Source organism: Pongo abelii, chromosome 17, assembly GCF_028885655.2.
Source record: "Pongo abelii isolate AG06213 chromosome 17, NHGRI_mPonAbe1-v2.0_pri, whole genome shotgun sequence".
Classification (NCBI taxonomy): domain Eukaryota; kingdom Metazoa; phylum Chordata; class Mammalia; order Primates; family Hominidae; genus Pongo; species Pongo abelii.
The window spans coordinates 82,742,983-82,753,130 of record NC_072002.2 but is presented as its reverse complement, the minus strand read 5'-3'; the positions used below and the strand labels follow the sequence as shown (position 1 = coordinate 82,753,130).

At 37.6% G+C, this 10,148-nt stretch overlaps 1 long non-coding RNA gene across 3 annotated transcripts in view; it reads left to right on the top strand.

Moving 5' to 3' along the window:
• The first annotated feature begins 3 nt into the window (after positions 1–3).
• The window catches only part of LOC129051626 (uncharacterized), a 91,695-nt gene continuing 81,550 nt past the window's right edge, over positions 4–10,148 (top strand). For all 3 annotated transcript variants that reach the window (XR_010137615.1, XR_010137617.1, XR_010137616.1), the window contains exon 1: positions 4–97. This is a non-coding gene — a long non-coding RNA (uncharacterized LOC129051626). The remainder of the gene's footprint in view (positions 98–10,148) is intronic.

Genomic DNA, 10,148 nt, shown 5'->3' with positions numbered 1-10,148 from the left:
GTAGTGCAATGCATTACTCATGTGTTTGTAGTGATGCTGGTGTAAAGAAACCTGAGCTGCCTGTTGTATAAAAGGATAGCGCACACCATTATGAACAGTGAGTAATACTTGATAATAAGTAACTCTTACTGGTTTATGTATTTATTGTACTATGCTTTTATTATTATATTAGCATACACTTCAAATATGCTAATATAATAATATGAAGTATATGCTAAAAATGATCTAAATGCTAATATATATTTCCTTTTACACCCAGATAACTATAAACACATAAGTAATGCATTGCAATACAATGTTACAATGGTTATGAGTTCACAAAGTTATAGGAATTTTTCAACTCCATTATAATCTCATTGGACCACTGCCATATAGATAAAATAAATTATATACACATATAAGTATACATATATATATAAAGTTAACTGTAAATCAGTCTCAGGCAGGTCCTTCAGAAGGTATTTCAGAAGGCATTGTTAGCATAGAAGACAATGAATGTTATTGTCCCTGAAGACCTTCCACTGGGACAAGATGTGGAGGTGGAAGACAGAGAAATTGATGATTCTGATACTGTGTAGGTCTAGGATAATGTATATGTTTGTTTTTAACAAAAACGTTTAAAAGGAAAAAAATTAATAGAAAAAAATCTCATATAATAAAAATGTAAATAAAATATTTTTTCACAACTAAACAATATGCTTGTGTTTTAAGCTAAGCATTGTTAAAAAAAATGAGTCAAAAAGTTAAAAATTAAAAGTTGGCCAGGCACGGTGGCTCACGCCTGTAATCCCAGCACTTTGGGAGGCTGAGGGGGGCGGATCACGAGGTCAGGAGATCGAGACCGTCCTGGCTAACATGGTGAAACCCCGTCTCTACTAAAACAATACAAAAAATTAGCCGGGCACGGTGGTGGGCACCGGTAGTCCCAGCTACTTGGGAGGCTGAGGCAGGAGAATGGCAGGAACCCTGGTAGCAGAGCTTGCAGTGAGCAGAGATGGCGCCACTGCACTCCAGCCTGGGCGACAGAGCGAGACTCCGTCTCAAAAAAAAAAAAAAAAAAATTATAAGGTAAAAACACTACAGTAAACTAAGGTTAAGTTATAATTGAAGAAAGATAAATATATTTTTTTAATTGAGTGTAGCCTAAATACAGACTAGTTGTTCTAAATTCTATGGTAATGCAAGGTAGCATCTTAGGCCCTCACATGCGCTCCCTACTCACTCCTTGATTCACCTAGAACAACCTCCAGTCCTGGAAAACCTTTTCAAGGTAAATGCCCTACACATATGTGCCATTTTTTATCTTTTATATCCTGTTTTTACTGTACCTTTTCTAGGTTTAGACATGTTTAGATTCACAAATACTATTATTTGCAATTGCCTGCAGTATTCAGTACAGTCACATGCTGTATAGGTTTGTAGCCAAGGAGCAATAAACTAAACCCTACAGTCAGGTGTGTATTAGGCTATGCCACCAAGGTTTGTGTAAGTACACTCAATGATGTTCATGAAAGGGCAAAATTGCCTAACAGCACATTTCTTAGAACTGACCCCCATCACCAAGTGATGCATGACTGTATATATTGTTAAAGTGAATGAAATATGGCCTGAGAAGGACTCTGTACTTCCGTATTTGAGTCCTTGTGGATGAACTGCAACCTAACCTAATAGGTAGACAAGACTGAAAACCTAACTTAGGAGCATGTGCCTGTAACAACAGATGAGTCTTGGCCAATCTCAGCAGCCATACTTCAACCACTCACACACTGCTGACTGTTCAAATTGTGTTCAAGTAAGGCAAATGCCAAGCTATACCCAATACAGTTGTTTCTGTACCTCAGTTTCCATTTCTGTACATCCCTTCCCTTTCCTTTGTCTATAAATCTTCTTCCACCAGGTGACTGTGGTGGAGTGTCTGAATCTTCTGTGATTCTGGGGGCTGCCCTATTCGTAAATCTTTCATTGCTCCATTAAAATCCTTTAAATTTAATTCAGCTGAAGTTTTTCTTTTAACTGTATATTTATATATTAAATATAGGATGCAAGTAAAACTGTCTTACAAGAAAATGCATAGACCTGAAATCGTTACAAATCAAGCAATACTACTAAACACTTTTTTAAAAATACAAAACTTTTTGTAAAATTTTTTCCTACAAGACTATTAGAATGACTTTCATCAGATGCCTCACTACTGCAAATATATTTTACCGTATTTCCAGCTTCCATGGTGCTGGACAGCCAGCCATGAAGTCAAGGACATACATTTTTGTCTCAACAGTACCACACCTACAGACCCCAAATTAAATATTAGGCGGTTTTTACTAAGGCTTAACAACCTAAAGTGTTTAATGGATCTGATGGTCAATTTCATATGTCAGCTTGGCTGGGACCCACATTAAACATTAAACATGGGTGACTATACACTATTTCTGGGTGCGTCTGTGAGGGTATTTGCTGATGAGGTTACCATTTGTATCTACAGAATTCACAAAATAGATTGTCCGCCCCAATCTGAGTGGGCATCCTCCAATCCACTGCAAGCCTAAATAAAACAAAAGAGCAAAAGATGAAAGAATTTGCTCTCCCTACCTGGCTGCTTAAACCAGAATATCAGTCTTCCCTGTCCTTGACTGTGTCTTACATTATATGCCTTTCACTTATTAGAACTAAACCATCAGCATTCCTTGGTCTCCAGCTTTCAGGTAGCTGATTGTGAGACTTCTCAGTTTCCCTGACTACAAGATGCGTGAGCTAATTCCTTACAATAAATAAAACACACACACACACACACACAATTGGTTTTGTTTCTCTGGAGAACCCTAATACAATGGCTTTTATACCACATTATTTGTGGCTGTAACATGTTGACAACTGTGAGTTGGCCGCTGTCAATTGTTTTAAATCGTCTTTAGGACAGAACCGTGGAGCTTTTGGGCTATGCTGAAAAGCAGCTCCTATCTGAGATGCTCCCTCACAGCAGAAGGCAGAGGAGCAAAGCGTTTAATTCAGACTTAGTTCTGTAAGAAAGGGGAAGTGATGGTCAAGTTACACTTCCAAATGGAAAATTTTAAAAAATGTATCCCTATTTTATAACATGCATAAACATCAATTGTAGGTGCATTTTAAGATGATTTAAGAGTGTAAGGTATCATTATAAAACAGAAAGGTAAAACAGTACAATATCTTCATGAACCTAGAGCACAGAAATAATTCAAAAATAGGGCCTGAAATACTTTAGCAATAATAAAAAGAATAATAAATTGGACTATTTTGATATTAATAACATTCATTCATCAAAAAAGTGATATTAACAAATGAAAAAAGAAAATTATATACATGATACCGGGCTTCTATCCATAAAATATGAAGAACTTCTATAAATCAGTTACAAATGGTATAATTTACTTTAAAAATTATCGAGGAAATATAGCACTTCAAACTAGAACAAAATCAGAAAAATATATGAATGTATGCTCAACTTTGTATGTCTTCAACGAAGTGCAAATTCAACCACAAGGAAATATTACTACAGGAACACCTTGGAGATATTGAAGGTTCAGTTCAAGACCACCACCATAAAGAAAATATCACAATAAAGCAGGTCACACAACTTTTTTGATTTCCTAGTACATATAAAATTATGTTTACACTGTACTCTAGAGTCTATTAAGTATGCCATAGCATTATGTCTAAAAAAAGTGCATGCCTTAATTTAAAAATAATTTATTGCTAATAAATGCTAATGATCATCTGAACCTCCATCAAGTATTAATATAGTTTGCTTCTGGAAAGTTTTTCCTGGATGCTAATGGCTGCTGAGTTTTCAGGGTGATATTTGCTATAGGTTGAGGTTGCTGTGGCAATTTATTAGAATTAACAATAATTTTATAAAATTGACAACAATGAATTTTGCTACATCAATTCACTCTTCCTTTCATGCATGATTTCTTGGTAGCATGTGGTATTGTTGGAGAGCATTTTACCCATAGTAGAATTTCATTCAAAATTTGGGTCAATCTTTTCAAACTCCGACACTGTTTTATCAACTAAGTTTATGTGACATTCTAAATCCTTTGTTATCATCTCAACAACGTTCACAGCATCTTCACCAAGAGTAGGTTTCATCTCAAAGAAGCACTTCATTTGTTTATCCATAAAAGCAACTCCTCATCTGTTAAAATTTTATAATGAAGTTGCAGCAATTCAGTCATATCTTCAGGTTTGACTTCTAATACTAATTCTCTTGCTATTTCTACCACATCTGCAGCTACTTTCTCCACCGAAGTCTTGAAGAAACTCAAACTCAACTGTAGGGGTTGGACTCAACTTTTTCGAAACTCCTGTTAATGTCAATATTTTGACATCCTCCCATGAATCACAAATGTTCCTAATGGCATCTAGAATGGTGAATTTCTTCCAGAAGGGCTTCAAGTTACTTTGGCCAGATCCACCAGACTAATCACTACCTATTGTGTTATCACCTTACAAAATGTATTTCTTAAAATATTAAGACTTGAGAGTCGAAATGACTCCTTGATTCACAGTCTGCAGAATTCATGTCGTGTTAGCAGTGATGAAAACAACATTAATCTCCTTACACATCTCCATCAGAGCTCTTGGGTGGCCAGATTCATTATCAATGAGCAGTAATATTTTGGGAGGAATACTTTTTTTTTTCTGGGCGGTAGAGCTCATCAGTGGTCTTAAAATATTCAGTAAATCATTTCATAAACAGACGTGCTTTCATCAAGGCTCTGTTATTCCATTTATAGGATATAGGCAGAGTAGATTTGACATAATTCTTAAAGATCCTAGGATTTTATCAAAGGTAAATGAGCATTGGCTTCAAGTAAAAGTCACCAGCTGCATCAATCCCTAACAAGTCAGTAGGCCTGTCTTTGAAGCTTTGAAGACAAGAATTGACTTTTTCCCTCTAGCTATGAAAGTCCTAGACAGCAGCTTTTTCAAATATAAGACTGTTTCCTCTACATTGAAAATCTGTTGTTTAGTGCAGCCACCTTCAACACTGATCTTAGCCTGATCTTCTGGATGACTTGCTGCAGTTTCTCCATCAGCACTTGCTGCTTTACCTTGAACTTTTATGTTATAGAGATGGCTTCTGTATTTAAACCTCATTAACCAACCTGTAATTGCTTCAGACTTTTCTTCTGCAGCCTTCTCGCCTCTCTTACCCTTGATAGAATTGAAGAGAGCTAGGGCCTTACACTGAATTAGACTTTGGTTTAAGGGAATGCTGTTGCTGGTTTCATCTGTTATCCAGACTGCTTAAACTTGCTCCATATCAGCAATAAGGCTCTTTCTTTTCATTCATGCTTTCACTGGAGTAGCATTTTAATTTCCTTTAATAACTTTACTTTTGCATTCACATCTTAGCTAACTCTTTGGCACAAGAGGCCCAGGTTTCAGCCTACCGTGGCTTTTGACCTGCCTTCCTCACTAAGCTTCATCATTTCTAAATTTGATTTAAAGTGAGAGACATGTGATTCTTCTTTTCACTTGAATACTTCGTGGTCACAGTATGGTTATGAATGGGCCTAATTGCAATATTGTTGTGTCTGAGGGAAAAGAGAGGTTCTAGGAGAGGAAGAGAGATAGGAGGAATGACCGATGAGTGAAGCAGTCGGAACACACACATTTGTCAATTAAGTTTGCCATCTTATTTGGAAGCGGTTCATAGTGCCCCCAAAGAGCTACAATAGTAACATCAAAGATCACTGATTACAGATCACCAGAACAGATATACTAATAATTTAAAAATTTGAAATATTGAGAACATTACCAAAATGGGACATACAGGCACAGAGGGAGCGCATGTTTTTGGGAAAATGGTGCTGATAGACTCGCCCAATGCAGCGTTGCCACAAACCTCCAATCTGTAAAATGTGCTGTATCTGGGAGGCACAATCATGTGAAGAACAATAAAGCAAGGGATGCCTATACACACCAAAGTGAATCGCTAAATTTAAAGACTAACAAGAGCAAACATATCTCATCGTTTGGCCCTGCAAAGACGCTGCTCTTGCATATGGTAATTGGCACAAATAGTTTGAAAAATTTTTACCAGTGTCTATCAAAGTTGAATATAAACACAATTTAAGACAGAGATTCCTTTTCTTGTTATGTGCCTCAAAATGTATGCACTCTAAAATATTTAATTTTATGTTATGATGGCAACATTACCCTTAATTGCTGAAAATTGGTATCCATAAAATTTCCATCAACAATTAAAGAAAAAAATGAATTTGTGATATAGAATAAAATAATATTCAGCATTACGAATTATGAACTACTGCCCGGTTCTATAACACTGATCCCACAAATATTTCTTTTGATTTACACACACACACACACACACACACACACACACACATACATATAAATTTTAAATATATTTAGAGACAAAGTCTTGCTCTATTGCCCAGGCTGGAGGGCAGTGGCGTGATCTCTGCTCACTGCAACCTCCACCTCCTGGGTTCAAGTGATTGTCCCGCCTCAGCCTCCCAAGTAGCTGAGATTACAAGCATGTGCTTCCACGACCGGTTAATTTTTGTATTTTTTTTAGTAGAGACGGGGTTTTCCCATGTTGGCCAGGCTGGTCTCAAACTCCTGATCTCAGGTAATCCGCTGGCCTCGGCCTCCCAAAGCGCTCTGATTACAGGTGTGAGCCACCGCGCCCAGCCAGATTTTGTTCATATTAAAAGAATAATGCCTTACCTCTCAATATGTCTATTTAGAAAGCATACAAATTTAATGAATTTTGAGACGAGTCAGAATATTGGTTATTTGGGGGGGAGGAGAGAAGTGATCATGCTTAGGGTCTGGTAATGTTGAATTTCAATACTTGTTTGGTTGTTTACATAGATATGTTCTTTTTGTTATAATTTATCAAACTACAAGATTTAGGTATTTTTTCTATCAATGTTACACTTCACTAGAAGTTTATGTTTTAAAATATATATTTTTAAACTCCTAATTAAAATACAAAAATATATTAAGTACAGTGAAGGAGAGGAATTAATCTGACAGATTAGAAAAAGTGGAGGAGAGAATGAGTGTTGGGTATTGACTTTGATGAACTTGATGGTTACTTGAGAAACCCTAACTGAAAGAGAAGCCTCTATTTAGGTTTTATTTTGTACTAATATTTTCACTTGGTTATTCTTTATGTCTCTTCTATTTCTTTGTTGAGCTTTGGTATTTTTTAACTGGCTTCAAGGTTTTTTTTTTAATTACTCATTGAAAGATTTTCATGATAGCTGCTTTGAAATCTTCCAGATAATCCTAACATCTCTGTTCACTCCAAGCTGGTGTGCAACAGTTGTCCATTTTCATTTAAATTGTGGTTTTCTGGTTTCTGCTGTGATAAGTGATTTGAGATTGAAATCTGAACATTTTGAGATGGGTTTGGTGGGCTGCCACTTTGCTCCTGCCAAGTAAAGGGAGAAGCCCAGGTTCCCCACTTTGCCTCTTTGACACTGAGGGAAAGGAATACTTGTCACTGCTAGGTTGGAGCAGGGAAGGGGGTTATAGCTTCTTTCTAGATCTTCACACATACCTGAGTGGCAGGAGGAGGCATGGCATGTCTACCTACTCCTCCTGATGTGGCCTCTTCTGACACCACAGCGGGGATGTCTTGCTGTTGGGGTCGGTGAAAGTTTCAAACATCCATTCTGCCTCCTCTGACACCACCCAGGCAGGATGGGTAAGGGAAGCCTCATTACTCTCAGTACTGCTTGGTGGAGGTGAAAGTCCTGGATCCTCACATGCTCTGTGACACTGCAGGGAATGGGGAGGATGACGGTGAATGTCTGGGCTCCCTATTTGGCCTTTTCTGAAGACCACCCAGGCATGGGTTTTTCTTGCAACTTGTTACAGTCTGGCAAGAGGTAAAATTGTGGGCCTCTTGGCCCTTGCTTAAGCGAGGAGGAATGGGGCCACAGTTTTGTCTTTGGAGGATTGATTAACTATGATGGTTTATTTTCTAGAAGTGTGCTGTCTTGCTAAGTCACCTCTAATCACATTTCAATTCTGATTTTCTGGTTTCTGTTGTGATAAGTGATTTGCAATTGAAATCTGAACATTTTGAGATGGGTTTGGTGGGCTGCCACATTGCTCCTGCCAAGTATAGGGAGAAGCCCAGGTTCCCCACTTTGCCTCTTTGACGCTGAGGGGAAGGAATACTTGTTACTGCTAGGTTGGAGCAGGGAAGGGGTTATTTGGCTACAAGGAGTAGGCTTTTGGGGACTTTTTGAGTCTGAACCTTCTGACATTTCAAAGTTATCAAGTTCTTCAGCTCCAAATTCAGAATATATGAAATTAAAAGAAAATTTGGGAACTCATCTCACTGTCATTCCTGGAGTCCCAAGGTCTCTACCCAGGTAGCCTTCTCTCTACCCATCAGAATTCTGTTTGTTTTCTACGTAATGTCTAGGAACTTTCATTGTACTTAGTTGGAGAAAAAGGGAAAAATATATCTGTTCCATCTTTTCAAAACCAGAAGTTCTGATACACACATATACTTGTAAACCAAAAGAGCCACCAACATGGAACAAAAGGGAGCAAGATACATGAAATCTCAAAGAGGCCTTTATACCCCCTCATTTGTAGAGACCTAAAGCAAGCTAAAAAAGCCACTCAACTCCAGATAAAGGTCTGCATATTTTCTCTATTGAAATTCTTCTGTATTTAATTGACTTTTGTTCTTATCTTCACTCTTATGTTGGATTTCTACTTCCAAACTCAGTAGCAGGAAATAATCAAGGAGAATTTTTCTCCTCAGAAGTAGGGCACTAGTCATTTTTTAACACATGGAATTTCAGCACTCCTTTGGAACTAGTGATGGCCACCTGCTTTGTATTCTTCCCATTTTTGAATAAAAATCTATTGCAGGCATCTTTATGCTTCTTTGCATTGCCAGTTGAGTATGACTGGAGAAAACAACTTATTGTATAGTTCAGATTTTTTTTTAAAGAAATAGAAGTCATATCTGGGAATCCATTAGTCAAACCTAATACAGATTGTAATGAAGTTTACTCTTCATTATTTGAATATATGTAACATGAAGTTTAACAAAATTTAATCTGTTCCTCTTGTTTTCTTATTGATAGAAAATTTGTTTTATTCTCAAAAATGACTTCGGATATCATGTATATTTATTACATTTTAACTCTCTGTGTTTATTCATTGAATCATTTTAAACTTATTTTTATATTGATGCATTAATTCCTTAGGAATTTAATTTTTCTGCTTGTGGTTTCTATCTTTTTTTTGAGATGGAGTCTTGCTCTGTCTGTCACCCAGGCTGGAGTGCAGTGGCATGATCTTGCCTCACTGCAACCTCCGCCTCCCAGGTTCACACCATTCTCCAGCCTCAGCCTCCCAAGTAGCTGGGACTACAGGCGCCCACCACCACGCCCGGCTAATTTTTTGTATTTTTAGTAGAGACAGGGTTTCACCAAGTTAGCCAGGATGGTCTCGATCTCCTGACCTCGTGATCCGCCCACCTCGGCCTCCCAAAGTGCTGGGATTACAGGCATGAGCCACCTCGCCCAGCCCTGCTTGTGGCTTCTTTTGCTCATGTCTTTTGCTCATGAAGGATTGTTCCTACTAGGGTTTGCATTTTTGGATTGTGAGTTCATAGTTGTTAGGACTTCATCTGTGGAATGCTATAAACTATGGTGAGACTGTTGTAAGATCCTATCTCATTCAAGAAGCATCAAAATACTGTATTCATATCTTATTCTAATATTTTACATAATAGATTTCAAGATCACAAGGGCAGTGTAAACTTAAATGTCAAATTTGCACATGGTGCAGGCCCATGATTAAAAATCCTCAAAGGATGAGTGTTTTCCTCTTGGAGGGTGTATAATTTTGTTAGGACTGCCGTAACAAAGTACCACAAGCTGAGTGGTTTAAATGAGAAAAATGTATTTTCTCACAAGCCTGAGGGCTAAAGTTGAAATCAAGGTATTGGCAGGATTGGTTTCTTCTAAGAGTTTAAGGGGAAGATTTATTCCAGTTCTCTCTCTTGGCTTATAAATGGCTGTCTTCATGTTCCCATAGCATTTTCCCCATATATACAAGTGTCCAAATGTTACAGGAAAGGGGTCCTGATCCAGACCCCA